We start from the raw sequence: 21,418 nt of genomic DNA, 5'->3' as shown, positions 1-21,418 counted from the left end.
GTGAGTCAACTCTTCTCATGAGGTGGCCAAAGTACTGGAGTTTCAGCTTTAGCATCATTCCTTCCAAAGAACACCCAGGACTGATCTCCTTTAGAATGGACTAGTTGGATCTCCTTGCAGTCCAAGGGACTCTCAAGAGTCTTCTCCAACACCACGGTTCAAAAGCATCAATTCTTTGGCACTCAGCTTTCTTTATACTCCAACTCTCACATCCATACATGACCACAGGAAAAACCATAGCCTTGACTAGATGGACCTCTGTTGGCAAAGTAATGTCTCTGCTATCTAGGTCGGTCATAACTTTCCTTCCAAGGAGTAAGCGTCTTTTAATTTCATGGCTGCAATCACCATCCACAGTGATTTTGAAGCCCCCCAAAATAAATTTCTTTTTAGTAAATCCAAATTTTCATCTGGTAACATTTTCCTTCTGCTTGAAGACTGTCCTTTAACATTTCTTATACTGAGGAGCTGCTGGTGATAAATGCCTTCAGCTTTTGTGTGATTGAAACAGTTTTTTTCTCCCCTCCCCCACAATCCTTCCATCTTGGCAGTCACAAATCTGTTCTCTGTGTTTGTGAGTGTTTTTGTTTCATAGATATGTTCATTTGTGTCATATTTTAGACTCCACATGTAAGTGATATCATATGGTATTTGTCTTTCTCTTTCTGACTTACTTTGCTTAGTACGATAATCTCTAGTTGTATCCATGTTGCAGCAAATGGCATTATTTTGTTCTTTTTTATGGCTGAGTAGTATTCCACTATATATAAGTACCGCATCGTCTTTATCCATTCATCTGTTGATGGACATTTAGGTTGCTTCCATGTCTTGGCCATTGTAAGTAGTGCTGCTGTGAACATAGAGGTGCATGTATCTTTTCAAATTATATTTTTTATCTGGATATATGCCAAGGAGTGGGATTCCTAGGTCATATGGCAACTTGCTCTTTTGTTTTTTGAGGAACCTCCATACTGTTTTCCATAGTGGTTGCACCAATATACATTCTCACCAATAGTGTAAGAGGGTTTAGTTATTTCTCCTTCAGTATTTTGAAGATGTTTCTCTATTGTCATCTTGCTTCTACTGTGCCAGATAATTTGCTATCTTTCTTATTTTTGTTCTTCTGTATATAATGTGTAGTTTTTCTGGAGCTGTTTTTAAGATTTTTCTACTTATCATTGCTTTTGAGAAATTTGATTACCATATGTCTTGGTATAGTTTTCTTTTTTAATTTATTTTTAATTGGAGGATAACTGCTTTATAATATTTTTACCAATACAATTGGTAACAAATTACAATACAGTGGTACAGTACAATACAACAAATTACAATACAAACCAATTACAACATTGGTTTCTACCATACATCAACATGAATCAGCCATAGGGATACATATGTCCCCTCCCTCTTGAACCTCCCTCCCGCCTCCCACCCCATCCCACCCCTCTACATTGTCACAGAGCACCAGATTTGAGCTCCCTGCATCAATACAGCAAATTCCCACTGGCTGTCTATTTTACGTATGGTAATGTATATGTTTCAATGCTACACTCTCGATTCATCTCACCCTTTCCTTTCCCCAGGAAATGGTGAAGGACAGGGAAGCCTGGCAGGCTGCAGTACACGGGGTCGCAAAGAGTCAGACACCACTGAGTGACTGAACAACAACAACGCCTTCCCCCATTGTGTGTTTTCTTTATGTTTCTTGTGCTTGAAGTTCATTGGGATTTTCAGATAGGTAGTTTTCAGATGTCATCAAATTTGGAATTTTCCAGTCATTTCCTCAACTATATTTTTTTCTCTCACCAACCTCTCATTTGGGGACTCAGGTTACAGTATATTAGGATGTTAAAAGTTGTCTCAAAGCTACTGAAGCTCATCATTTTCATTTTGCATTTCATCTCATATTGCTTCTATTGCTATGTTTACAAATTCACTAATTTTTTCATCTGTAATATCTAATCTACTATTAATTCTATCCAGTGAATTTTTTTATCTCAGACATTGTAGCTTTTAGCTTGAGTTATTCGATTTTTTGCATTGTTTTTCATATGTTCTATATCTCTATTTGGGGGCTTTCAGAATATAGCTAAAATAATTCTTTTCATGTCTGTTTCTGCTGATTCTAATATCTGTTTCAGTTCTATGTAGGTTTTCATTGATTGATTATTCTCCTTATTATAGGTTACATTTTTCTGCTTCTTAGGATAGTCTATTATTCTTTTATTGGATGCCAGACATTGTGAATTTTACCTTGCTGGCTCCTGCATATTTCTGTATACCTATAAATATTCTTCAGCTTTGTTCTCATATGCAGCTGAGTTTCTTGGAAAAATTTTGATCCTATTGGGCCTTGCTTTTTAAGACTTGTTAGCCTAGACTAGCGCTGCATTTAATCTTGGTCATGTGTCCCTTAGTACTGAGGCAAGACTCTTCTAAACACTCTATACCCAATATCTCATGAATTTTGACATTTTACAGTCGGCCTGGTGGGAACGGACACTACTGCTGGTCCTTTGTGAGTGCTGAATGCTGTGCTTAGTTGCTCAATCATGTCAGACTCTTTGTGACCCCATGAACTGTAGCCCGCCAGGCTCTATCCATGGGATTCTCCTGGCAGCAATACTGGAGTGGGTTGCCAGGCCCTCCTCCAGGGGATCTTCCCAACCCAAGAATCGAACCTGTCTGCCACATTGTAGGCAGATTCTTTACTGTCTGAGCCACCAGGGAAGCCCAAGAATACTGGAATGGGTAGCCTATCCCTTCTTCAGGGGATCTTCCTGACCCAGGAATCAAACTAGAGTCTCCTGCATTGCAGGCAGATCCTTTATTGGCTAAGCTACCAGGGTAGCCCAAGTGTTGAATACTTTTTTGTTAATGTTTTCTCCAACCTTGGACAGTTTTCTCATATACGTAAGCCGATCAGTCTCTGCTAAATGGTCAAAAGGAACCCTCTGCACATCTTCAGAGTTCGTCTGTATGCAGCTTTCTCCTCTGAACCAGGTACTTTGTCCTCCAAATTCAAGCTGCCTTGGCAGTTGTTTAAGGTAAGAAGGTAAATTTGATCCGTGTTATTCCATCTTGGTCACAAATAGAAGTCAACGGTTTATTTTTAAATTACTTCAAACATACAGAAACATTTCAAGACATGTATAGAGAACTCCCACATTCTCTTTACTCAGAGTTCCAAATTATTAATATTTTATCACCTTTATTCCACCTCTCTCTTTACACACACATACATATCTAATTTTGTCATTATTCTTTTTTAAACCATTTAAGCAGTAACTGCAGAGCTGATGATTCATCACTCTCACTTCCCCCAGTTTCTATCTTTCCAAAACAAACAGTCTTCTACACAACCAAAGTACAGCCAAGCTCAGAAAGCAATATCAGTACAATACAATTCTATCAATACAAAACAATCAATACTATCATCCAGTTCATAGAACACTCTTAAGTTTTTCCAACTGTGCCAGTAACATCTGTTTTTTTATGGTCCAGTAGCCAAACCAAGATCATTTAATTGTCATAGATTTCCAATATCACTCAATCTGGAGTAGTGGTTTTTTTTTTTTTTTTTTAGTCTTTCCATCTTTTCAGTCTGTATGTATTTCTCTACCTAAGTTTGTCTCACGTCCAGAATCAGGTCATGTTTTCTTTGCAGGAAAATGATATGATATTATGTTTTCTTGAGACTTCTCAGTTCAGTTCAGTCACTCAGTCATGTCCCACTCTTTGCCACCTCATGGACTACAACACGCCAGGCTTCCCTGTCCATCACCAACTCCCAGAGCTTGCTCAAACTCATGTCCGCTGAGTAGGTAATGCCACCCAACCATTTCATCCTCTGTCATCCCCTTCTCCTCCTGCCTTCAATCTTTCCCAGCATCTTCTCAGGAAACATAAAATTCACCATTTTCCCACTTGTAAGTGATCAGCATATTGTGGGGAAATATTTTGAGACTGCACCAATATAATTCTTAATCAAAATTTCACCCACCAGCCTTGCCCCCTATGGGTGACTCATGCTGAATCCATAGAACCTGGTCTTAACATGTAATTCATTTGGTTTTCCAAAGGCGTCAGCTATCCCGACAGAAGTTCAGATATTCCCGCAGTAACAGTTCTAATCTCTGTTGAAAACCGATATCAAAAGGGAAACCATACCTACCTTAGAGAAGTAGTTCTCTTCATTGAACAATCTATCCATCCAAGTACCAATCAATACATCACCCATTCATTGTATTGAGTGGGTATCGATGGTACTTTTACATGGTGCCAGGTTGTGGACATACACAACAACAAAAGCCCCAAACCATAAAACACAGTGCTTATATCTAATAAGTTCCTGGTTTTCATAGCAAAATAATGTCAACAAATAGTTACAACTCAGTGTGATTATAATACAAAAAAATACTTAGTATTATTCCCTTGTGGCTCAGTGATAAGAATCTGCCTGCCAATGCAGGAGACATTGATTCAATCTCTGGGTTGGGAAGATTCCCTGGAAGAGGAAATGACAATCCACTCCAGTATTGTTGCCCGAAAAATCCCATGGACAGAGGATCCTGGTGGGTTACAGTCCATGAGGTCGCAAAAGAGTCAGAGATGACTGAGCAACTGAGTATGCAGGCAGGTATAAAATATGGTTTCCTAGAGAGGTAATATTGGTCCTTTAAGGTGAGTAGGCAATGGCACCCCACTCCAGTACTCCTGCCTGAAAAATCCCACGGACGGAGAAGCCTGGTGGGCCGCACTCCATGGGGTCGCTAAGAGTCGGACACGACTGAGAGACTTCACTTTCACTTTTCACTTTCATGCATTGGAGAAGGAAATGGCAACCTACTCCAGTGTTCTTGCCTGGAGAATCCCAGGGGTGGTGGAGCCTGGTGGGCTGCTCTCTATGAGGTCGCACAGAGTTGGACATGACTGAATCGACTTAGCAGCAGCAGCAAGGAGTCTAGATTTTATTCACTAGGGGTTCCCACTATGAGTGCAGATTCCTGGAACCCATCCTCAAGTTATTTAAATTAGAATCTCTAAGGAAAATCTGGGAATCTGTATTTTAACAAGCACCTTAAGTTTGTAGGTCACTGCTATAAGTCAGAGGAAGCTACTGAATGCTTTAAAATAGAGTGAAATAATCAGATTTGTGTTCAGAAAGATCATTCTGGGACTCATGGATGATGTCTTGAAAAGGGGTGCAGGCTGAAAGGGTAATCCAGACACTAAGATGCTCCAAAGTGAGTTGTTAGATTATAGTAGCCAACAAGACTTGTCAAAGTGTCCCATTCTTGTACACATTTATCACTCCATGTTAGGTTGCAGGAGTTGGGGGCATATGATTGCTTGGCACTTGACATCTATTCCATTCCCCTTTCAGTGTAGTGGCTTTCAAACTTATTTTAAACTCAACCCCCAGTGAGAAAATATTTTACTTTGCAATGCATACATCTGTGTGTATGGCACAAAACAGAAATTACCCTAGGTTGATGCCCTCTGAAAATGTTATTCTGCTCTATTTTATTTTTTTCAGTGCTTTCATGATTCACTAATGACGAGTCCTGATCCCCAAAGTGAAAGCCGTTGCTGTATAACAATGCTGGAAAGCGAAAGACTACATTTTCCCACCCACTTCAGCTGAAGTTCCAGGTATTTCCAGTTCTGCAAACCCAATGTCCTCGTGTTGCTTTTGCTATTCTGCTGCCAAGCATGCCGTGGAAGTGTTTGGTCTTTCTTGGCAATGCCAGCAGAGGTTTAGTCACTAGCACAGGTGCCTTTCATTGGTATTATGAAGGGGAAAAAAAGGGTTATCAATTTTTGCTGGTGAAGTTTGTATCAGGCATAGAATGGTTCTGGGATCCGCAACATTCATGACTTTATAAGCATAAGTAAGTAAGTGTCAGTCATTCAGTCATGTCAAACTCTTTGCTACCCCACAGACTGTAGCCCACAAAGCTGCTCTGTCCATGGGATTCTGCAGGCAAGAATACTGGAGTGGGTAGTCCTTCCCTTCTCCAGGGATCAAACTTGAGTCTCCTACTTGCAGGCATATTCTTTACCATCTGAGCCACGAGGGAACCCCCTTATAAGCATGGGACCTTCTTAATTAGGACAATTTCTGATTACAGTGGCTTCAAGGTCAAGGCGGTGATGACGTAGGGTGGGAGGCTGAGAAGTTTTGAGTGGTAGGAGCTGCTTGGGTGCCCAGTACTGTGGTATGGCTGGGGAGAGGGGAGGGAGGTTTCTAAAAGGTCCCCCTAGAGACTGTTTTGTCTGCCCTTCAAGTGATCTATATGCTGCATAAAATCTGCAGTAAATCTCCACCTAGATAGGATTCTATTCTCTGCAACAGAACTCTGGACACAGTCTCACTGAGGTACTAGTGAAGTCCTAAGTCATGGAGTCTTAGGACTTGCCTAAATCTTCACCTGTCAAACTTAATCTGGGTCCAGCCACAAAAATGAATGAAGGACAATTACATCTAGCAGCATGGGCCAATCAGAAACATAAAGTTGAATAAAAATAGCAAAACACATAAGCCTATAGTTCTGTTTATACAAAATTTAGAAAATAGGCAACTTAAACCACAGTGCTTAGAGATGTGTATTTAAGGAACAGATCTATAGAAAAAGATGTGTTTACCATAAAAATCAGATTGTTAGGTAATCAGTAAAGGTCATGGAGAGACTTCTGAGGTGCTGGCTATGTCCTATTTTTTACCTAAATGGTGATTTTGCATGTATTTGACTTATGTACCTTTTGGTATGCAAATTATATTTGACATTCTCTCACACTTATAAAAATTGCAACAATAGCAAAGATTTTAATTGTAATGCATGCAATTTATGGTCATCCAGTCCATTCATACAATTTATGATCACCCAATCCATCTACTCATCTGATGCTTGAATGTCCCCACAGCCTTTTCTGTCCTCTGATTGACCCCTTCTGAAGAATTGGAGTCACGCAGTTGTCACTCATGAGAGAGGTAACACACTCAGGCAAATAACAGGTGAGCCTCTTAGCTTTATTGTCATGTTCCTGTGACTGTCCGCTATTGTTCCTCAGTTCCCAACTGCCAAGTCATTGAAGACCATATTTAAAGACTGCAAGAGGGTCCTCAAAACTAGCATTGAATCTTAACATTCTCAGGATGTAACTTCCCTCTCTCTGACCCTTGGGTAACGTAGCTTGTTTTATTGTAAGAACCAAGACAGCAATGATCAATACCATAGCAGAAAAAGAGATACATTACATATGGGTTACCTTGAAGTATGAGTTGCTTTCTTTCTCAAATGGGCTGTTAAGTTTTGGGAAGGAGGATTGGGAGAGCAGAAATGACAGGTGAGACTGGAAAGAAAACTCCCCTGTAGCCTTATTTTATATTTTCTGGCTTTACAAGATGAACTGGTGAGTTTAGTAGATACAAGACAACTTGGTATTGGAGTGAAATGACCATCCTGTAAGGGAAAAGTCACAATATGAAGGTTTCCACTTCTCCAGTCTTCAAAGAGAGATATGGTATATCTGGGATGGAGGGTGGGGGACTAATGTTGTCAGGATTAAATGTTAATACCTGAAATCTTCTTCATCAAAAGATGTCATGTTGACTTCAAAGAATACACATGTCTTACAAGTTGAACTTTCTGTTTTTAAAGAAACATGGCCTCTGCAGAAAACTTTTCCAAAAGTTTTTCACCTTTTCCTGGTGCTTCATAACACTTTAAAGATTTTTCAGCTAAATGAGATTTCCAAACAAATGGACATGATACACAAGGATAATATGTCTTTTTGTTTGTCCAGTAAATATTTGTTGAGTTAGTCACAGTGAACAAATGAAAAGAAATTATAAAAGAATAAGTCACTATTACAAATTAGGTAGCTCTTTTTGATACAAAGTTACCCATTTTCAAGAGGATGATTTCTGAGAATTATAGGTAATGATTCTATTATGACAAAAATGTAGAGCTGCCTTTCTACTCTGTGCAGGCAAAGGAAAGTTGAAAAGTAAAGCCATTATCTGGATAATTCAGACAAGAAACTAACTATTGAGGGAAAGGAGGCCCTTTTTTTCCTGGCCCAAATTCATTTGAGCCATCCAATAACATGACCCACTAGAGTGGAATTTGGCATTCGAGAGGCTTGTCTTGGCTCATGTCCAGTGGGGTTGAGTTACTGAATTCTTTAAAGGACATTGTTCAAACATGGTCTCCCGTGTAACTGGGTTCTAAGGCATGAGCTGAAAGAACCTTGACCCTATCACATGACTCCAGAGTATTCATCCATTGGATCAAATTATGCAGAAAATCACTCTCATTCCAGTTCACCTTTCCAGGTTAGACAGAAGCAAAGTGGATTGCCCAAGATTTGCTCCACAATAGTTACACGCGAATACTTGAAAGCTCTGCCTGAAAAGTGTGTTGATAAATATGATCCCTATTCCTAGATGGCATCAATAGAAGCAAATGGGTCAAAGGTGGCGGTTACTTGGCAATTCCCCATTCCCTACCCCTGCCTGCCACATTCTCAGTTCTTCGAAACACACCTTTGATTACTGAAAAAATTGTATCGATTTCATGAATGGTAGAAATCGCAACAGTTGAGCTGCCTGCCCTTCCAACCTCCTTTCATGACTCTAATGTGCTCCCTAAACATTTAGTTAACAACTGGAAAAAAACAAAATATGAGGATGTCTCGCTGAGAGTGACTATGTTGCAGAAACAGCAACTGTGACCTTTTGCTTGCTTTCCTTTGCTGGCCATGTCTGAGCAAGGCTTTTTGTAAGATGACCTGGGGTTGGGCATTCTGCCCATGCGCACACCTGGCAGCTCGAATCCTCCTATCCTTGGGAACTTGGATACATGCTGAGTTCCCATTTTCTTTGACTGCAAAACAGACAAGGACCAGCTGGTTGATGCTGACACGGCTCACATGACTGGCGGGAACACTACTTAAGTGTTCGGTGTTTGCTCTCTATTTATCAATGGGGAGATATTTCTCTGAGAAAAGTGTATCCTTTGTCTTCTGATGGAAAGTTTGTCCTTCCAATGGGGAATGATCTAGAAAGCAAACAAACTGATCATTCATTTCCCATGTATGAGTCCCATGTGTAAGTTTTCATTTTAAAGGTTTGAATCCAAATATAAGAAATGAACTGTGGCTCTAGAAATACCAGATACTTAACTTCTTTCCCATAGCAATATGATTTTTAATAGCTGAATATGCCATCTCTCCTTGAGCAGGTTGCTTTTATCACCAGTTTAAAGTATACGTTATTGTTATAAATACTATTAATTATTTGAAGATAATATCACCCTGGAAATAATTTTTAACGTCCTCAGTCTCAAGGTATAAAATAATGCATTGCTGGGTTTAGTATGTTCTTTTAGGCAAAGTGCTTTCCTATGTGGCTACATGGACCTAGCTTGAGCCTGCAGACTCTGGGAGACAGAAAAGTGGAAAATCAGACACTAATAAAGTATAGAGAAGGGTCTTCTGATTTTCTAACATTATGTTGGATAATATAAAAAATGTAATTTTTTTATACCTCTACCTAAAATTAAAAACTCCCAAGCGCTCCTTATGCTCCTCCTGTTTTTTTCCTTCTTCTTTGCCTCCTTCTCTTCTCTTTTCTTATTCTTTTTGGTTTTGTTAGATCGAATGTCAGGAGCTCTTTGAATTATTCATGTTACTCTGGTTAATGCTGGATTCATATTCATCCAGAGAAGCTTATTTTTGCTTAAGTTTTCCAACCATGAAACTAATAGAGCATAATGGAAATGTAACTGATACTTAGCTATTGTCCTGGAAATAGATCCCATTACAATTATATGTAAGAAATATTTAAAAATAACTGTAAAACAGGAGGAATATTTATGCTCTTCTGAAGATGAATAGACTTATTTATAGGTGGAGAGACATTCCATAAGATAAGCTAAAATTAATCATATTGCTGAAGTTTTCAAAAAGGTCAGAGTCCAAATTAAATATAGAAGGGCAAACCGGTTTCTTCCTCTTGCGTATTTTAATGAAGACTAGAGAGGCTGGAGAAATATTTATATTCTTTTATTCATATTTTCAGGATTGCCTCATGTCTCGATTTTTTTTTTCCAGATATTTCATTTAAGTGACGGTACTTCAAAGTGAATATGGGTATTCTCAACTCCTCATATCTTAAAAAGAAAAAAAAAAGGAAGAATTAATGGGACTGGAAATTTTAAAACAACAGATGTACTAAAAGTGTGATTAGTGCCTGAGTTAGACATACGGGGGAGTGCCACCACTTTATGTAGCTTTGGCTGAGTGCTGATTGTATCATAGAGGAACTGGAGCCCCAGAGTCACGCTGAGACCATCTCTAGGAAATGACTGCTGATTTCCCTTGGAGTGCAAGAGATAAGGAGCTGTTTCTCTCTAAACATAGCTCTCTGACTGCTTTGTGGTTAACTAGATGCACTGCTAAGAATTGTGGGTAATTCATTGAAGGATGAATATTGAAACGTGCTGTGTGGCGAGGGAGGAAATCCTGCTCCCAAACCCTGGCTGCATTACTCTGAAGGAGCAGAGAAGTAGAGAGGGACCAGCTCTCTACATTCTCCACTAAGGGGCCGACACACGTAAGCTGAACTCCAGAATGCAAGGTCAGAAAGAGACTCCCAGTAGAACCACTTGGGCTAAAGTGACATTTCTTCCATCTGGCCCCAGTTGTTTTTTTTTTTTTTTTTTTGTCCTCCACAGAGCTACATACTTCAGTCATGACGCCTTAAGCAAAAAAACAACTTCTTCAGACAGTGGCTGAGATAAGAAAGACAAGGCAAAGCTTAGTCCCGAGTACAATGGTGTGCATGTTGATATCACTGAGTTATGAACTATTTCCTTTTAATCCAGTTTCAAAAGATAACTTCCTCCATATGCAATTAATTCCACATATAACTACAAGGAACTGCATATTTTCGAACAGTTGTGTCATCATTATGAATGTTTAAACAATCTCTGTGGTCTCTTTCCCACAAACTGATTTAACATGTATATAAAGAGGCTTTTGAAATGAGCACTTTACATTTGCTTCTCAAACTTCAGCGTCTGTTTTTAGTAAATATTGAAGATGAAACTTCCCCCATTCATGCCTGGAGCACTGGCCAATTGCAACTCAGGAATGCAGTTCTCGGGCTTTTCATGAATAAAATTCTCTGGTTGTGAACCTAGTCTTTCTCAGGCTGTGTCAACAGGACCAAAACTGAATGGATGTGGAATAAAGCACTCATGGCAGTTGGCTGAGCTGGCCACAGATTATCCTAATTAATATCAAGAGAGTATGAGCTACACAGACCTGTTCAAGTCCTGACTCTGTGCTGTAGATGGGGGACTATGCATCCCAAGGTGTGTCCAAAGCGGTCCCAGTTCACTCTTAGCGCTCCAGTGTAACTATAAATAGTGGCCCTTTCAAAAATGCCCCAGTTCGGGACATTCCTAGTGGTCCAGTGGTTGGGAATCCGCCTGCCGGTGCAGGGAAGATGGGTTTGATCCCTGGTCCGGGAAGATCCCAGATGCCGCAGGGCAACTAAGCCCTGCGTGGGCCACAACTGAAGTCTGAACACCCTAGAGCCTGTGCTCCGAGAGAGAAGCCACCGCAATGAGAAGCCTGCACGTCTCAACTAGAGGGTAACCTCTTCTCATCGCAACTAGAGAAAGTCTGCATAGAGCAACAAAGACATAAAAAAATGTCCAAGTTTAAACTAGAATGTACATGATCACCCTACTGTTGGAAACACCCGCTTTAGGTCTCTGTATTCTTGCTTTTCATGAGTGCAGCAATACGTGTTGGGGTTTCCCAAGAGCTGGTGGTAAAGAATCTCCCTGCCAATGAGAAGATACAAGAGACGTGGGCTCTATCCCTGGGTTAGGAAGATCCCCCAGAGTAGGAAATGGCAACCCCCTCCAGTATTCTTGCTTGGGAAATTCCATAAACAGAGGAACCTGGTGGCCTGCAGTCCACGGGGCCACAGGGAGTCGGACATGACTGAATGACTAAGCACAATATGTTTTGGGTCCTAGAGATCCATTTTATTGGCCAAAATCATCAAAACTGATCATGAAACTTACTTAGAGTTAATTAAAACACAACTATACATGTAACAATAATTTATTGGCAGATTAATGTGTCATTTTTCTCCCCACATATTTGTTTTGTCTTTTCTCATTTTAAGTAGGAACCAGTCCCTCGTGTGCTTCCTTGCCTCAGGGATTTTTGCAGGATGGAAGACAGAAGCCCCTGAGGAGTCTGCGGTTCTTCCTATCTTTTTGTAAATGCCTACAGCCGTTGAGAAAATAACACGTCCTCCAGACTCTGAGAAAGAGGACGAAGCACTGGATGACAGAGAGTCAGAGACAGAAGTTCTTCTTAAGGTGGTAGAGGGAAACAGGACCGCAGGCTGTGCTGAGAAGGTGAGCAGAGGAGGTGGTGACTTAAACCCACAGCAGGGTCAGCTATGTAATTTGGGGGATCCAGTGCAAAATGAAACATGGCGGTTCTTGTCCAAATATCGAGATGGCAACCACAGAGCATTAAAACAAATCCAGGGCTCTTCTGAGTTCAGGGCCCTGTGAAATGACACAGTCACATGGCCACCATGCAGCTAGCCCTTCCCAGAGGAGATGACTTCTTGATGTGCCTAGAGGGAGGTACCCGCTACAAAGCCCCCTACTCACAAATGGCACCACCAAAACCCAGGGCCCCAGTGTGAGCATCACAGAGTGATGCCAGTGATACCTTAAAAGACTGGAGATCAGAGGCTCTTCCTCAATTGTCTTCACTGCAAGTAAACCCCGGAGAAGGCAATGGCACCCCACTCCAGTACTCTTGCCTGGAAAATCCCATGGACGGAGGAGCCTGGTGGGCTGTGGTCCATGGGGTCGCTGAGAGTCGGACACGACTGAGCGACTTCACTTTCACTTTTCACTTTCATGCTTTGGAGAAGGAAATGGCAACCCACTCCAGTGTTCTTGCCTGGAGAATCCCAGGGACAGGGGAGCCTGCTGGGCTGCCATCTATGGAGTCACACAGAGTCCGACACGACTGAAGTGACTTAGCAGCAGCAGCAGCAAGTAAACCCTCTGGTTTCTGGTGTGACTCTTGAAAGGAGATGGGGTTCCTGACAAGGATGAGATGGACATTCTTGCCATCTTAGAGAAGCATGGCAGTTGAGAGTCAGAAAACTAACCCAATTTAAAGAAAAAAAGAAATTGATATGTTTTGCACACATCAGTTTGTGTACTAAAATTTATTTTACATATGCTTTTACAAATATTCAAGTTTATAAAACCAAATGTTTAATATAAGATCCACATTGTAAATATTCGTTTGGAAGTTTTTTCTGCATGGACTAGAATGACTGGGCTTCTTAAAATATAAGTCCATAAAGTGGAGGAAGATACCTACTTTCTTGGTGAACCTTCCTGAAATACCCACAGACTTCTTTCACCACAGCAAGGACCTTTGATCTGCATTTAAAATTCAGATTGTTTATCTCAGACATTTTCCTTATCCATTTCGTGTGCAAAAATGCTCTGAGTGTCACTGAAGGGTAGTTTCTATGGAATGAGAAGTTCATAGTTTGGGTTCACTGATAGCATATGTGCACATCTTATTTATGGCAGTAAATTTTTTTTTTCTAAAAAGTTGTGATTCTCTGTAATAGTGTGTGATATTTGAGCAAGTTACTTAATGTGCTGGCCTTATCTGTAAAATGAAAATCATACTCACCTCTTGGGATGCTGTCAGGACTCATGCCAGATGACAGAGCCAGCACCCAGCACAAATGAAATGCTAAACGGTTGCTGAATCTTGGACATGACTCTGCCATGTTAATCACACAATAGTCACCCAGTTTCTAGTTTATGGGTTACACCAGGCTTTTTATTGTCGTTGTTGCTGTTTTTTTCCTGGTTGTAAATGACAGAACTTCTATCCACCATGCTGCTGCTGCTAAGTCACTTCAGTCGTGTCTGACTCTGTGCAACCCCATAGACGGCAGCCCACCAGGCTCCCCCGTCCCTGGGATTCTCCAGGCAAGAACACTGGAGTGGGTTGCCATTTCCTTCTCCAATGCATGAAAGTGAAAAGTCAAAGTGAAGTCGCTCAGTTGTGGCCAACTCTTTGCAACCCCATGAACTGCAGCCTACCAGGCTCCTCCGTCCACGGGATTTTCCAGGGAAGAGTATTGGAGTGGGGTGCCATTGCCTTCTCCACCATGAAGTTCTGGAAATTTTTGTGTTTTAACATTAAGATAGTTGTCTTCTCCCCCAAAATACAAGTTAGCACCCATCTCCTTGGATGCCTGTGGACCACAGAATATTTCATGCCTCTGCCAGCTCCTTTTGGCCTTGGGCAGATATTGAATCATTGAGGATTAGAATCAAAAAGGATGAGAGATCATAGCCTTCAGGAGTGACTTACAAACTCCTGGGGGCGCCCAAGGGGCTCTCAAGTACATGTGGTCCCTGACACCACCTCCCTACTTGCCAGAGGAAACTCCAAATGTATCTGTTTTATATATTGTCCATCTAAGTAAGAGTTTATTTAAAAAAGGGCACAGCTAAAAAATAAAATAAAAAGACCCTTTGAAAATAGCAGATCTGGTCCAACCCTTGCAGTTTAGAGCTGATGGAATTTAGAACTAGAAGATTGTTTTAACCAATATCACCCAGCCAGTTTGTGGTAGAGCCAGGAGTACACCGAGGTCAGCTCCCAAGCCCATGCAGTTTTCATTCTAGCAGGCTGCCTCTTGAGGAAAGATGGAGCTGACACCACAGATGTTGTAGGGTCAAGATTTACATCTTACAAATCAGATGTACCAAAACAGTAGCTTATTTGTTTTCTATAACTGATTTAATCTTACACTGAAGCTCTCGGTCCTACAGACAGCAGAAATAAACTTGCTGAACAGCCTCTTCCAGGGTGAAAAAAAGAAGCGGTGCTGAATTCACACAGTTCAACCATTGAAATTCCCTATCAGAGCCAATTCTCTGCCTTCTAAGCTTCTCCCTCCTTTGTTCTCAAGATGGCATCTGGATGAAGGAGAAGTTTATGGGCCCTCATGGAGCCGAAGCAGGGATGTGTAACTCACAGGTTGTCTTTCTCTGTAGGCTCCTGATATTCTACAACTGAGGTATGAGTCCTCTCAGTATCTGGGCATCAGCCTCTTTGGGCATGTAACCTTCCTACATGTGCTGTGTAAGTGTTTGCAGCTGGTGTAATTTGCGGTCTGCTCTCTCCGCATGGGCAATCTATGGTGATAGCTCCCAGGGAGCTAGGCCATCCCTCCCTGGGAAAATTCTAACCAGGGTACCAGTGCCATGGGAAGGCCATCATCTGAGAGGAACTGACTGCTGTTCACGGAAGTTCTTCTTTATCAGACACCTAAACAACTGAAAATTAACTAGAGTTTTGAATACCTTCCTTCTCTTAACTTTCTTGTTGAAGTAAAAAAATTTAAAGCAGACACAAAATTACTTTTAAACCTTGGTCTTCTTGTTAAAGACAGCAGGGTAAAAACACATTAGCCATTCCTCTTCCTAAAAAGCCAACGAAAACAATAAATGGAACAAAAATAGAAGGAAAAAAATCTTCCTATCATGAATGAAGCAAGGAAACAGCTACAATCCCAAACCACAAACTATGAAGAACACCTGCCAAATATTATGGGCATGGATGGAGCCGAAGGAGGCCCTTAATGCTGACAAATACCTCCTTGGATCTCAGACAGGATCTGTATTTCTCTAAAATTAAGTGAGGCAGCCCTAAGAAGTCAAACCAATGATCCTTTGCTTAGAGAGAGGAAGTTAAACATATGAATGAGAGGAGAAATGGGGATTGCCTAGAAGAGATACTGAGTTTTCAGGGCTACAAATTTTTCGCTTCTTTGCACTCTTCTGAATTTTGGGGCAAATTTTTATAAGTAGTTCTGACCAAAACAATAGCCATTCTAACACTAAGTAAAAGCTAAAAAGAAAACAACAAAAAACCAGTGCAACTGGTTATTGACTTTGTGTGAAAGGGTTCATGGATAATTAACTGCTACCTCAGAATTCTTCTTCGGGTATAGTCTTTATTGTACTATTTTAATAGGTTATTGAGTGTAAAAAGATAAATCAGACCCAGAGTCTGGAAGAAGAGGGGAATATAGAGTAAAGGCCAAATTGTTCTGCATTCAAATATGGGCATATTTAGTAGGGTCTGTTTGAGCCGATTACTCCTGAGAAGTAAGCAGGAAGAGAAGGAGTGAGGGGCCCAAGAAACAATGGGAGGGGAGGAGGAAGTTAGTATTAGAACCTGAATTAGCCGAAATGGCCAAGTCTCTCTAGCCTTGAGAATGCTGAGGTTTTTAAGTTATTTACATTACTTTGAAAAAGACTTGGCTTCCCTCTGCCTTCTGTTACACCCACAAAGGTCTTGGTTTTTATTTACTTATTCGATTGAGTCAGTTGATTGGTTGGGTAGATATTAAGGGAACCAAAGGAATGAGACAGCTCTTCCGTGTTGGAGATGATCCCCAGAAGCAGAAGCTGTCAATCAGAGCTCATTAGGGAAACCACAAGCCCCTCCTACCTCCAACCCCAGCACATCCACTGCCCAGTTCAACTCCTTCCCCACAGCTTCAAAGCGGATTGAGCCACTTTCATATGTACCTCAACTGTCCTCTAAATTAACTATGCCGTAAGATTTGGGTTAGAAAGGAAAAGGATGGGGCCACTTTGATAGAGTCCAAGTAGGAGGGCATGATAAGAAAGCAGCTGAGAGGGGCAAACAGAACAGAGAGATCAACATGGTTTCTGTTCACAGGTTACTATTCCACATCTTGAATGGCCACTCGTATCCTACCTACATGTGTGCATGCTCGGGCACTTCAGTTGTGTCCAACTCTTTGAGACCTTGTGGACTATAGCTCGCCAGGCTCCTCTGTCCATGGGATTCTCCAGACAAGAAAACTGGAGTGGGTTGCCATGTCCTCCTCCAGAGGATCTTTTCAACCTGGGGACTGAACCCACATCTCCTGCATTGGCAGGCAATTCTTTTACCCACTGAGCCACCTGGGAATACTCATCTTATCTACAACCCACCCTAGTTCTCTCTAGACCACTTCTCTTCTCATCAACCACATGTTAAGCAAATCCAACAGAAGGGAAAGAGGATAACACAATGATTCTTACCATTAATATATCTGGAGCCCCTTCTAGAACTCAGTCCTTGTTAATATAACTGAACAATATTTTAAGTCCAGAACACATTCCTTCTCCTTCTAGGGTCTTTCTTCCTCTGATGAATCTTCTATTTAAAATAGTAAGGGCTTCTAATAATACTTTTTTTGAAAACTGTTATTTACTGAAATCTGAAGTCTCAAAGACAAGTCATCTTCCAACACACTTGTTTTACAATGGTGGAGAAGAAGAGACAGGATAACCAAGACTTATGAAACTTTCAGTTTAAAAAATAGAAGAATAAGAATTACTCAGAGGTCATTGCGTGCATGCTCACTCGCTTCAGTCGGGTCTGACTCTTTGCAACCCTATTGACTATAACCTGCCAGGTCCTCTGTCTATGGGATTATCCAGGCAAGAATACTGGAGTGGGTTGCCATGCCTCTCCAGGGGATCTTACTGACCTAGAGATCAAAGCCACATCTCCAGCATCCTCTGCATCACAGGTGGATTCTTTACCACTGAGCCACCAGGGAAGACCTCAGTGGTCATTAAGCAGTAGCAAATACCAGATCCTGCTGAATAGAGAGAGCAATGGCTCCCAATCTAGGCACTTACTTGGTTGGTGATCCTAGAAGCTGCCCTCTAGGGTAATCTTTTTGCAAATTATCCCACATGAATTCATCCTGGGTAAATAATAAAGGGTTTCCCTGGTGGATCAGTGGTAAAGAATCCATCTGCCAATGCAGGAGACGCAGGTTCAAACCCTGGGTTAGGAAGATCCCTTGAAGAAGGGAAATGGCAACCCACTACAGTATTCTTGCCTGGGAAATCCCATGGACAGAAGAATCTGGCAGGCTACAGTCCATGGGGTTGCAAAGAGTCAGACACGACTCAGCAACTGAACAGCAACAACAACAAGTAATAAAGAGCATAGCTTTCATGGGGGGTGTATAGATTTCATAGACTTCTTCCTGTTGGTGTGGACCTAGAGGCCTGGGATTTGTTTTCAAGATAAAATCATAGATGTTTGCCAGGCAGTCTTGAAGCATCTTTGACAATGTGGTTTCCTAAATATCTCAGTTGGCTTTTTTCTCCTTGTTCCTCATCAGTGGCAAGTACGTGTAGACAATGGCCAAAGATCCTGTGTGAACAGTCTTTAAACTCGAAGATTTCCTCCTTTTCCTTCTGACATTAGTCATCTGTCCTTTCCTAGTCCGTCTTCAATGCCCACTTCAAAACAATTTGAAATCATAGCTTCCTATGGTGAGACATCCCTTGAACTTGAAGTTTTCCAATGAGTCTCAACAAGGTGTCTTACAGAAAGCTGTTAATTAATGGGAGAAAAAGCATGGGGTCTTACTAAGGTGACTACTTTGGAATCATGGTTTCTAATTGATTCTCTGGGGCATGAAGAAGCAGTTCTCTTTGTCACCTTTGAAAGCTCCACATCACAAGGCTCTATCTCGGTTGTGGTCACAGTCAGCGGGCCCCTAATCTTAGTCCTTGATGCATAACAAAGACACCTTGCTTCCTCTGCCCAATTGCACCCTCCACCCCTAAGCCCAATTCCACAATTTAGAGTCTGATAGATCCTGCTTTCATGGGCCAATTTTTTAAAATTCGTTTCCTTCTTTCTTTTCTCTTCTTTTGTTCTTTCTTTTTTTAAAGTTGCAAACTATAGAACCATTCACACTGGTTTAAGCAGCAATTATTAAGAGTTATTAGTAGCTCGGTGACTCTTTGGGAGGTCTGGAGGAAAAGAAGCACAAGGCTAGGCTCCTCAGAACACAGAAGTGACCTGGTGAGGATGCTCCTGCCGCCACCGCTCTTTGCTGCCACTTTCGCCGGCAGCATGGATGTACAGTGCTCAGAATCGACTGTTTGCTTCAGGGGCTGACATCCAAACCAGAGTTTAACGCGGGTGCTCTTGACTGGTGAATCTCAGCCGCATGCTTGCTCCCCAGCTGTGAGAGATGCTGGGAATTTCTTTCCTGGGAAAGTAAGACGAACAATCAGGGAAACTATGAACACCATAGAGCAAGGGTTTAACAGAATGACAGCTACCTGCAAAAGAAGACTTTTTCCTTTCCTTTTTTTTTAATGGCTATGCTGGGTCTTCATTGCTGCACTCTGGCTTTCTCTAGTTGCAGCGAGTGGTGGCTACTCTCTGTGGCAGTGCATGGGCTTCTCACTGCGGTGGCTTCTCTTGCGGTGGTGCACTGGCCCTAGAGCACTCAGGCTTCAGCAGTTGTGGTGCCTAGGCTTAGTTGCCCTGTGGTATGTGGGATCTTCCCAGAACAGGCATCAAACAACTGTCCCCCACACTGGCCCACAGATTCTTAACCAGTGGACCACCAGAGAAGCCCCAAGAAGACTTTTTTCCTAATGAGCAATTTGCTCCTAACAGTCCCTGAAAGAGTCAAGCTTTAGAGACACTACATACTATAGAAAGTGATGGTGGAGCCAGAGGCTGCAACAGGGTTTGGTTGAAGACAACTGGAGGGTAGATCTCTGGGTTTCCTCATCCACGCCTATGCAGCCAGGCATTTATACTTCCACCTGTTCCTCCCTCCGCTCTGCTTAGAGGACTAGAAGTTTCTTCTCTGTTAAAGCTCCAGACTCAGTATTCCAGGCCTCAGGGAGGGTAGGGACAAGGTGCTTGCCTAAAAAAAGAAATTAAATTCTGCTTGCTTTCTAAGTGTGGAAATAACCTGCTTTCAAAACCCCAAGTGATGCTTTCAATGATCTCTAACTATACCCTGGCAGCAGGCATTCTGGGAAACTTCACTCAGCCCCAGGTATTTTTGTTGGGTCGGGAAAGGAGAATGGGTTGTGCTGACCATCTACTTCCGTGCTCAGACCATGTTGGGAAGGTGGTCTCATCCTCTTCTCTTCTCCCCAGAATCTTTTTGTTGTTGTTGTTAGTCCTGCTATTTTGTTCCTCAGCATCCTATGAGGCTCCCAAGAACGTCCTGGACAAGTTGAGGAACAGGGTGAGTCTTAATCATCTCTAGCTTAAGAAATGAGAGAGATGGTGTCTGAGTTATATTTGGCTTTGTTTCCATCACAGGTGACCTGGACATCATAGAAAGACACAGCTAGATGATCAAGCACCATATCTAATAGCTAAAACAAGCACATTTTTATTCCTAACTAAAATTTTGACTTTTATGATAGAGAAAAGATGGCTTTCCCAAGTTCAAGTGCCTGGGAGGCTGACGCCACATGCCATCTGCTGGTGTTATGCTGCATCGCTCCACAGTGACTCCAGAGGCCAAGAAAGAACAAAGGGAACCCTCGTCTCCTCTAGAGAGAGGGGCTTCCATGGGTCCCCTGCTACAGGCTTTTGACATGAACAAGTCCAGACCACAACCTTGAGAAGAATGAGGAAGATAAGGACTATTCTACCTTGGCTCGTATCTCAAAATTATCATCATTCATGTAAAGTTCATAACCACAAAGACATTCCTACTTATTTTCTCAGGTGTTGCAAAGCTTTGACATGGGATGAAAATATCACTCCTAGAGGTATAAACTAGACTGATTCAGAGTGCCCTGATTTTCTCAACAGCCCTCCTCTCATACATTATGGCATCATCTTAAGGAATTGAGTCTCAGTCTCTGCACCAGCCCCAAGTGTGGCAAGATTTCATCCCACTTGACGATCTTCCTTGGGCTCCAGTCCCTGTTCACTGCCAGGGCTGGGGGGAGGCAGGATGCAACAGCTGCCAGAAAGCAGATAACGCAACTCACACCTTTTTCCATAGAAAATATCACGAAATAGTCTTAACTAATGGATGCCAATTCAATTTTACTTTTTCCCTTGTTCCTTGTATTAATCAAAGTTAGATTATTTGCACAACACAGGTCTGGCCATCTCCATGGTGTGCCTGGTATGGAGGCCCCCAGAAATGACCTTGAATGGTGACAGAAGATTTACCATCAGGGTTTACTCTTCACCTTTTATAAACCAAAACACACATAAACAAGTTTCCCTCACAGGGAACGCATTCATATTTGAGGCAACAATTCAGTCAAATGAGTGGCAGGCAAATAACACGGTTATCCTTACATATTAAAATTATACTTAAGTGCAACCACTGTTTGAAAGTTGTAGCACCAAACAGTATTTTCATAGAGCCCATGATTCCAGAAGCCAGGTCCATCAGGCTAGAAATGAAGGACGTTTCTGAGTCTTACTCATCCAGGGCACT

The 21,418-nt window shown here is 41.8% G+C and overlaps 1 long non-coding RNA gene across 1 annotated transcript; it reads left to right on the top strand.

Annotated features, from left to right (window-relative positions):
* Positions 1–5,527: 5,527 nt before the first annotated feature.
* Positions 5,528–12,021, top strand: LOC138987814 (uncharacterized). Its single transcript, XR_011464108.1, has 3 exons — positions 5,528–5,655; positions 6,928–7,018; positions 10,120–12,021. It is a non-coding gene; the product is annotated as an uncharacterized lncRNA (long non-coding RNA).
* Positions 12,022–21,418: the final 9,397 nt, after the last annotated feature.

Source organism: Bos mutus, chromosome 5, assembly GCF_027580195.1.
Source record: "Bos mutus isolate GX-2022 chromosome 5, NWIPB_WYAK_1.1, whole genome shotgun sequence".
NCBI classification, from domain to species: domain Eukaryota; kingdom Metazoa; phylum Chordata; class Mammalia; order Artiodactyla; family Bovidae; genus Bos; species Bos mutus.
Note: the sequence above shows the minus strand (reverse complement) of the source record. Positions and strands in the feature narration are given on the sequence as shown.